At 34.0% G+C, this 10,657-nt stretch overlaps 1 long non-coding RNA gene across 1 annotated transcript; it reads right to left on the bottom strand.

The window, feature by feature from the left end:
* Positions 1–5,198: 5,198 nt before the first annotated feature.
* On the bottom strand, positions 5,199–5,950 carry LOC133528903 (uncharacterized). The gene is made up of 2 exons (XR_009801070.1): positions 5,861–5,950; positions 5,199–5,382 (listed from the first exon to the last, which is right to left on the bottom strand). It is a non-coding gene; the product is annotated as an uncharacterized LOC133528903 (long non-coding RNA).
* Positions 5,951–10,657: the final 4,707 nt, after the last annotated feature.

Genomic DNA, 10,657 nt, shown 5'->3' with positions numbered 1-10,657 from the left:
TAACTATACTATTTTCAGAAATTGCCTTTTTACTCGCTGTGAAAAATTTCTCTATCCATTTTATTTATTGAATTAAGATCACAGTTTTATTTCAATCCAACTATAAAAACATCCAAAAAAATAACGAGCTTATTAAAAACTTAACATATCGGGAGCAGTGTGTAGGGAGCGGGGTGTACAAGCGGGGTGCGGGAGCGGTACCAGCCGCCGCCAGCGCGCGCGCCGCGCCTGCCTGGCGGTGGCAGCTTGCTACTTCTCTATTCATTCGCGTATCGCCTAGGTGCATAGGTTACTGTTTTAAAAAATATTTCTACTTGTTTCTTTTTTGACCTGCCGTATGCCTGCCTGTCTGTGTAGTACCTACCGTAAGTATAGTCTCTACCGTACCTACAAATGAAGTAGGTAGGTTATGCGATGTGTCTAATTTAAATATTTATATTCTTAAATTCAATTTATTCAATTCGAGTCGTACGTATTAGGCCACCAAACGAAGGAAAAAACGGGGAAATAATTCGTGTATAAGCGAATTTTGGCATAGTTGTAGATAAAGGTACCTTACATAACATACTGAAAGTACTGATAGATGGGGGTGGCGCTACTGTGTACGGGGGAGGGAGGGTTTAAATGTCCCTTTTTTAGTAATCTTAAATAACTCGTGAACGGTGGCCCATATCAAAAAAATGATCTATCACGCAAATCATCTATATAACATTTCCTACAAGAAAAATTCAGTACACTTTTTACTAGGATCAATATTTAAAAAGATATTAAAGCGGGAAAATTGATTAAAATCAATTTTCTGGTCCATTTCTCTATATTTTCGCAAACGGTGGCAATAAGCAAAAAACGCTGTAAAATGTAAATAATCTACACAAACCTTCTACAAAAAAGATTCAGTACACTTTGTGAAAGGATCAATATTTAAAAAGATATTAAAAAGGGAAAGTTAATAAAACCAATTCTAAGGTTCATTTTCTTTAGTTTTCGTAAATAATTTGTAAAGTATGACCCATAGCAAAAAAAGTCTTATACATAAATAAGTAACATAAAATTTTCTATAAGAAATATCTAGCACACTTTTCGCTAGGATGAATATTTAAAAAGATACTAAAGCGGGAATGTTAATAATAATCAATTTTAAAAACCCTTTTTAGTTTTCGTAAGTAACTCGTAAACGGTAGCCCGTAGCAAAACACGTTCTTACACATAAAGAATGCACATAATATTTCCTACAAAAAATAATTCGATCACTTTTCTCTAGGATCAATATTTAAGAAGATATTATAGGGGGTAAATCAATTCATATGTACTTTTTTTAGTTGTTCGTAAATAACTCTTAAACGGTGCTCCAGTGCAATAAGAATGTTAAACATAAATACTTAACATAAAATTTTCTGGAAAAAAGATTTCTTAAACTTTTTCTTTAGGATCAATATTATTGAGATATTAAACGGCGAAAGTTAATTTTAATCAATTCTGCACATTATTTGTGTTTCTCGCTTTAAAAGCTTAATAAATATTGATCTTAGGGAAAAGTGTTCCGCATGACTTTTGTAAAAAAAATTATTATAATTGTTTATATACACATATATATTTTTTGCTATAGGTCATACTTTACAAATTATTTACGTAAAACTAAAAAAAGAGACCTGAGGATTCATTGTAAGTAACTTTGCTCCTCTTTGACTAAAAAACCGGACATGTGCGAGTCGGACTCGCCCACCGAGGGTTCCGTACTTTTTAGTATTTGTTGTTATAGCGGCAACAGAAATACATATAAATATTTCTGTCATAGCATGCCAAACTATAATTCTAAACGTAACCAGCGACAATGATATCGCTTGGAGCGCACGTGAGACAATTGCATCGACGCGGCTGCTAGCTTTAAATGGCCCTTTTTTAGTTTATCTTAAATAACTCGTAAACGGTGGCCCATATCAAACAATGTTCTTTCACGCAAATCATCTATATAACATTTCCTACAAGAAAAATTCAGTACACTTTTTACTAGGATCAATATTTAAAAATATATTAAAGCGGGAAAGTTAATTAAAATCAATTTTATGGTCCATTTTTCTATATTTTCGTAAACGGTGGCAATTAGCAAAAAACGCTGTAAAATATAAATGATCTACACAAAACTTTCTACAAAAAAGATTCAGTACCCTTTGTGAAAGGATCAATATTTAAAAAGATATTAAAGAGGGAAAGTTAATAAAACCAATTCTAAGGTTCATTTTCTTTAGTTTTCGTAAATAATTTCTAAAGTATGACCCATAGCAAAAAAATGTCTCGTACATAAATAAGTAACATAAAATTTTCTATAAGAAATATGTAGCACACTTTTCGCTAGGATGAATATTTAAAAAGATACTAAAGCGGGAATGTTAATAATAATCAATTTAAAAAACCCTTTTTAGTTTTCGTAAGTAACTCGTAAACGGTAGCCCGTAGCAAAACACGTTCAAACATTATTTATGTTTTACATAAAATTTTCTAGAAAAAAGATTACTATTCTTTTTCTTTAGGATCAATATTATTGAGATATTAAACCGCGAAAGTTAATTTTAATCAATTCTGCACATTATTTGTGTTTCTCGCTTTAAAAGCTTAATAAATATTGATCTTAGGGAAAAGTGTTCCGCATGACTTTTGTAAAAAAAAATATTATAATTGTTTATATACACATATATATTTTTTGCTATAGGTCATAATACTTTACAAATTATTTACTAAAAACTAAAAAAGAGACCTGAGGATTCATTGTAAGTAACTTTGCCCCTCTGACTAAAAAAAACCCAACAAGTGCGAGTTGGACTCGCCCACCGAGGGTTCCGTACTTTGTAGTATTTGTTGTTATAGCGGCAACAGAAATACATCATCTGTGAAAATTTGAACTGTATATCACGGTTCATGAGATACAGCCTGGTGACAGACGGACGGACGGACAGCGGAGTTTTACCATTTGGGTATGGAACCCTAAAAAGGACCTGGAAACTGATTATAATAAATTTTAATATCTCATTAAATATTGATCCTAGCGAAAAAATTTACGGAACTTTTGTTGTACAAAATTACATTTCTATTATTACTGTATAAAGAACTTTTTGCATTGGGCCACTGTTTACGAGTTATTTACGAAAAACAAAAAAATTAGGGACTTGTAAATTGTTTGTGATTTACTTTCCCCCTTTAATTTTGTTTTAAATATTGATCCTGGAGAAAAGTGTTCTGTATGTTTTTTGTAGGAAATATTATGTTAATTATTTATGTATAAGAACCTGTTTTGTTATGAGCTGCCGTTTAAGAGTTATTTACGAAAAACTAAGAAGTGACTTTAAAATTGATTAGTATTAATATTCCCGCTTTAGTATCTTTTTAAATGTTGATCCTAGCGAAAAGTTTCATATATCTTTCTTGTAAAAAAAATTATGGTCAATATTTATGTATGAGAGATTTTTTGCTATGGATCATACTTTACAAATTATTTACGAAAAACGAAAGAAAAGGAACCTTAGAATTGATTTTAATTGACTTTCCCCCTTTAATATCTTTTGAAATATTGATACTTTCAAAAAGTTTACTGAATCTTTTTTGTAAAAAAAATGTGTAAATTATTTACGTTTAACAAGGTTTTTGCTATTTACGGGTTCTTCACGAAAATATAGTAAAATGGACCATAAAATTGATTTTAATTAACTTTCCCGCTTTAATATTTTTTAAATGTTGATCCTAGCGAAAAAGTGCACTGAATCTTTCGATTAGGAAATTTTATATATATTATTTACGTTAAAGAACATTTTTTGCTATGGGCCACCGTTTACGAGATATTTAAGATAAACTGAAAAAGGGGACCTTTAACCCCCCCCCCCCCCCCCCCGTTAGCGCCACCACCATCCATCAGTACTTTCAGTATGTTGTGTAAGGCACCTTCAACTACAATAGTACCAAATTTTGCTTATACACGAATTATTCTCGCCAGTGGGTTGTTTGTGTTTGTATATGTAATATTGTTAGAGTTGCATAATATTTATAAATGTCAGTCTATGTGGGCGTCTAAAGAAGGTAGCTGGCAGGGACTGGATGCAGAAAACGGGAAAACGTGCTTTGTGGCGCATCTGGGGGAGGCCTATGTCCAGCAGTGGACTGCAACAAGCTGACGATAATGATGAGTACAAGTTTCATCAAAACTGGTTCAGTAGTTTTAAAGATCTCGACGGTTAAGTTTTAAGATATCGCAATTTATTAACGATAAGCATACAATAAGTAGGTAATCTTTATTACGTGGCAAATATTCTAGAACCTAGTTGTTTTTGACGTCGGTTGTTATTAACGTCTTTAGCGTGATATTATTCTAATCAATGTTATATAAAACTGCGTAAGTATATATTATTCGCAAAAATCACTAAATGTAGTGTAAAGACTCACACATCAGTGACAACGACAACTCCCTTCTTAAGTGTGGACTGCGGGTCACGCGGTCGGGTCGTACTAGTAGCACAAGGACACTAATCTGCACTTAACTGCTAAAGGAAGACGGTACATTATTGCGTAACCGCGGGATGGATTTATCTTCGCTTCAAAAATTTCGGTGTTCTGGATGATATTTCTTTTGGATATTTTCAATTTAAGTGTATACGTGACTACTTAGTATATATTTAAAAAGAATACAGGCTGAGAAATTTTCCACTCTCAGTTTTTAATAGTTGTAAAATACATAAATTTGGGTATGTATTTTTTTTGGATATTCTTACCCACTACGCCAAATTATATTCTAAGATCATATAAGAAGAAAAAAATGACAGAGCAATTTTCCGATGAAAATGAGCGTCAAAAAAAGGAATTATCATTTAAAAAAATCACATGTTTGACAAAATTTTTAGATTTTTTTCTAGTATTACATACTGATATACAAATAACTTATTTGGTAAAATAATTTTGGACAGAGGAATTACTCGGTTAAAAATATAAATAGATTTATATTTTTACGTATAAATACCTAACTTAGAAGTGTTTTTTTTTTTGGATATTTATATGTTAGTTTCGACTCATACTATACAATAACCAAGCAAAATTTCATCGACTGAGAAATTAATGCATGGGTCTCCATACAACAACTTGCTTCATTTCCTACACTATAAGGCGGCTCCTATACAACAAACGTGATTATTTGCCGTTTTTATAGATAATGATACGGAACCCTTCGTGCGCGAGTCCGACTCGTACTTGGCCAGTTTTTTTTTAATTGAATGCGCTTCTCTAATTTTTGGGAGAGATAAAATATTTACTTACTCCTCAGGCGCAGCAACCCAAAGTGTGTCTTGGCCTCCAACACGACTGCTCCCCATTGAACCCGGTCCTGTGTAGGTTCTGTGTATGTTTCTGTGTAGGGTTTGTAGAGGAATAAAATAATAATGAATATTATAATTATTAATTCCTGTATTCTCAACCCGTACACGTTTTGACGGTAACTTGTTGATTTAAATCGACTAATGTTAGTTCTAACATGTGGATGCGGCTTAACCCTGCATCCGCAGGTGGCTGCCTCGCAGGCCTTGCGGATTGCAACACCGCGAGAAAAATGCGCAAAACTCGACTGGTACTACTGAGAGCGAGCTCTAAAAGGAATATACTCGTACCTTAGCTTGTCATTTAAGTGCTTGAATTTCCGTCGGCGAAATTTAAAAATGTATACAGATACATTTTTGATCTATTTTATTTTTATTTAATTATTAAAAACTAGTTAAAATAGTGTCTAGTAATGTAAAAGGATCGTTAGACTGTTAAGTAAGCAAACCACTTGTGTATGTCTAAAATATATTTAATAATTATACTATACGTATTAAAACGGGTCACTCACGTGTTTTGAGACGAACGTACTAAGTAGCATCATCGGGTGCTCGCGTTGGCGGACCGGTGCAGAGTTGCAGACCCGTTTATTTAAACCCGACCTGTTTTAATGTGTCTGTATCACACGGATTGTTTTTTAAAACAAAAATATATAATAAAACTATACTCATATAATACAGATACTGGCACAAAAAGCACAGCAACTATATACATATATTTTATATTCTGCGAGTGACGTAAAACTGGTGAAAAATATCGTTTTACAACTTCCAACCAAACGGATAACATTCGCGAGCGGAAGTTAGCATAAAGTTAGGAGATCAAATTATTTAATACATTATTAAATAACACGTAGGTCATAACATTATTTAGTATGTAATAGGTAATGCAATATTGAAATCAATATATATTTACTTATTGTGCATCTAGCTAACGCGGTTCCTGACCGTGACGTCTCCAACAACATTAATATAAATTAATATGAGGAGTTTTGGGTGTTATCTATCACTAACGTCCGACTTCGACTCTCATTTATGATTTTACTTAGCATAAAAAAAATACACTGCATGTGTACCTCATTGTTTTCAATGATCGCCTCGTCACTGGCAGAACTCACGTTTGATTATTGTAGCTGAATTTTTGTAGGTATAAATTATATTATCTTATCGGCTCTTTCATGTGAAAGCTATTGTCACCCGTTATCCTGACAATATCATTGAATAAACATAAACCCACGTGCTGGTTTTACGTCATATTCGTAGATGTGTTTAGCATTATATCGCTTCACTTCCTTTTCATATTTTTTCGGCCTAGTGTTATCTTGACTTTTGGACACTGCGGCTTGCTAAAGGACTGCTGGGTCATAATATTAAAACTAATACGGGACTTAATCGCGTAAACTTACGTGTATTATATGGCCTAACGTTTCGAACGTGACGTTACGTTCGTGGTCACAGGCAGACTGGCGAGGAATTGTAAGTATCAACATCTTGCTGCGCGGGTTTTGCGAACTACCCGCACTTGATCTTGATTATTCACTTGTACGACTACATTGTTGTTGTTGTACATTGTGGTTGTTGTGTGACCAGTAGCCAGATTACACATGCTCAAGACTAGCATGCTAAAAAGCGTGCTGTCAGTATGCTTATTATGAGCATGCTAATGAACTGTTTACATTTGCTAGCAATGAGCATGCTAGTTTTAACATTTTACTACTACGCTTTTACGCTTTACTACTATGCTACCACGATACTAGCATGCTCAATAAGCAAACCTGTTCACACGTGTTAATGCACGCCCCCTTCCACCCGCGCTGCCGGTAGCATGCCTAAAAAACGCACGGCCGTCGATTTTTGAGCAAACTCGAAATGAGCATGCAATTAGCAATGTTTCGACACACATACATTGCTCAATAGTGGCATGCTTTCGTGCTAGTAATCAGCATGTGTAACAGTACCAACGTCACGTTCGAAACGCCAGGTCATATAATAAACGTAAGTTTAAGCGATTAAGTCCCGTATTAGTTTTAAAATTATGAATGAAAATCTTGTTGGTTTAAATCAATAGACTGCTGGGTCATCTTTGGAACCTCTTCCCACGAATATGTGCAGGTACAAGTCTTTTCGGAAGCGGCTGCCATCTGGTCTTCCAAGCTAGATGAAAAACTTAAATGGGGATGGTTGGATTTAGTCTCGTATTCTCTCGATAAATAAATAATTATATAAATATAAATAATAAATATATTGTAGGACATTATACACAAATTGACTATGTCCCACAGTAAGCTCAATAAGCTTGTGTTGTGGGTACACTTCAAGATATGATAGTGTAATAATGACAGCTTGTATGTCTCTTTGAAATCGCGTGGTACGGTCACGTCTGAAAATATCGATACGTAAAAGTGCCAAAAATATGTATACACGACTTTATTGCCTTAATATATATGTTAAGGAAGTGTATATATATTATTGGCACATTTTTCGTAACGATATTTTCAGATGTGACTGTACCAAAATCTGATACTTATTTTATCACGTGGATAGACACATAACACGCCTTGGTTGTTCTAGAATTTGCTGAACACACTTCAAGATTAGCGGCTTTTATCTTGAAGTGTGTTTCTTTTTATTAAACCGTACCGTGATGAATAACCAAATAGTACATATTAGACTATATGAAACACAAAATCTTTACATATTTGTACTTCTTGTACAACGAACAGCAGTGAACCAAAATGAACCATTTAATAGTAGATTGTTAACCAAATCGTGAAAGGGTACCCATTTCTGTCGAGGTAGTTTGGCGCTTGAACGCTATGAGACCGCCCATAGTCCGAGACTGAAATTGTGCATTTTACCCGAGTAAAACACTACTTTTCATTTCGGATACGAGGAAAGTATAACACATGTGCATTAAAAAAAAACATCTTTAGGGTACTTTCGATTAACAATTTAGGTAAACATTTTATTTATTGGAATGGGAAGTTAATTGTCAGAATGTACATTGTACATAAAATCCATTTAAAACCAACATTTTAATCGCTTATCGTAAAAAAGAGAAAAACAACGTTACTTATAAACTACAGCGCTCTAGAGCAGAAACGGATCATTTTCTGCAAACTTTTTAGAAAATAATGACCCAATTTCAAAGCATGAGGAAACAAAAATCATATTTTTAATGTTAAGAAATTTCGTAAACTCTAAGTTACGTATTCTATCCTAATTCATCCACGCTCCATTTAACCGCGCAATAGGACGACCCGCATCATCCGGTAACGGTTGCGACGAAGTTTCGAATTATTGGTTAATTGCGTGCAAATTGCTACTAGAATTGAATTTAGTAACTTAATTGCAATATGGCGGGAAAGGGGGGAGGTATTTGCCCACCAGTGGGACATTCTTCCAGGCTATTAAAAAAGATTCAACGTGCGTAATAGAATCGGTCTTTACCCTAACAAATGTCAAAAGTGTATTCCCTCCCAGAAGAAAGCTCAAAACTTGACATGAATGTAGCTTATTTACTTTACAAGCGACTTTTATCGTTTTTATAAAAATGAAAACTATAAATCGTAGCCTATTTCAAAGTCATGTATTGTATAGAATTTCAAGACGAATATTGTTTCATTATCAGCTTTGTTGTAACTTCTTCTGTATGCTTTTTCCCGGCTAAGAATTCGGAATATAATGTGACATCATTTCTTAATCTTGTCGGCGGAGTAATCTCCAATCCTTTTTTTTTCTGAGTCAGTTTTTTGACATCCTTCCGTTCTTCTCAACTTGACTGAGGTAATTCTAGGCACAGGTACTAAATCAACAGCATAATCGGATTTGCATAGAATAACCGCGAAATTCAAAGTTCGCAGATTGCGAACATCTTTCTCTGTCACTCTAATTATGCCTTCATTGGAGTAAAAGAGAGATCCCCGCAATTACTTCTGTTATGCTTCCAGCGACTATTTAATTTTCTGTTAAATATTTATTGTTAATTGTAAACTTCGTACTTTCAGAGGCCAAGATACAAGCTCAGCCTAGTTTGGTCAGTGAAGTATAGTGTACTAATATAGTAAAACCTGTTTTTGTGACATAAATCATTTATATTTATTAGTATTTAATTAGCAAATTTCGATTTTCGCGGTAAGCCCTCTGAGAATATCCACGGCTGATTTGTAATAACGCACCGCCTGCCATCGTCAGTTATGTTATCGTTCATCCTTATATCTATTGGTTCTTTTTTAAGGATCTACATCATAATGTACCCATAGATTTGCAAGTGGTTACAGCACAGTATAAGTAAGGCGTCTTTTATAAGTCGGTGTACACAGGTTATAGGCTATTACACCTTCTTATCGTCAGGCCGACGGCACGGCGTACGCTTATGTGCCACTTGGTTTAAAATTGTATTTTTTTTATATAAAATTTTTACACGTTTCAATCAAGGACAAATGCTGTTAATTAATCACACGGAAACTATACTAAAACAAGTCTGCAAGGGCAGACTCTAACTAAAACCTTAAAAGGTTTAAGTTGGCTCGAAAGAAAAAAAATCTGGAAAACATGTCTAATTTTCTATTGTTTCCAGTAGTAGTTATATCGTTACCTTGCCTACTGTAGCAGTATAATTTAAATATAAGAGGGATATGACGAACTAAATAAAAAAAATACATTTTCATAGTAATTGAGATGAAAGGTAATATCCGCACAGCGGTCATATTTTTCGTCGCAAGTTTCGCTCGGCGCGCCATAAATACGATATGTTTTATTTCCTTCTAATTTCCTGACTTCAAACCCCCTTTTAAGATCCTGGCAATTTTGAAGCCCATTAAAATAAATTGATATCTGACTATTGATCGCAGTTATTAAATATAAGACCATTACCGGTTTACTTGATGCCGACGACAATCATATTTCTTCTATATGCAGGGTCCGGTACCTATGTCTAATACTCATTATACCGTGAATATCCTAACCTATCTAACAATTATGAGTACCTACATATAGTTTCCTTGGATCCGGAACCATTAAACTGGAGGAGTCCCAGGACCAAAAACCCGTCGTTAATCATCGTTATTAAAATGGTTTATTTGTTAAAGCAAATAGTGCCCAGCGATAAATTTTGCACATCGGTCTTTAGAAAGAGAATCTTTGGTAATATTTTCATATAAGTATTATTAAATACTTAATACTCGTACATTTTGCAAATTCAAAGTTGTGCGCGAAATTGCAAAACCCGTATATACTCGTACTAACTCTGCAGGGACTTCAAGTAACAAAGTGGGAAACCGACACTATAAATGTCATATTTTCATAGA

This window comes from Cydia pomonella, chromosome 20 (assembly GCF_033807575.1).
Source record: "Cydia pomonella isolate Wapato2018A chromosome 20, ilCydPomo1, whole genome shotgun sequence".
Classification (NCBI taxonomy): Eukaryota; Metazoa; Arthropoda; class Insecta; order Lepidoptera; family Tortricidae; genus Cydia; species Cydia pomonella.
This window is presented reverse-complemented; position numbering and strand designations above follow the sequence as displayed.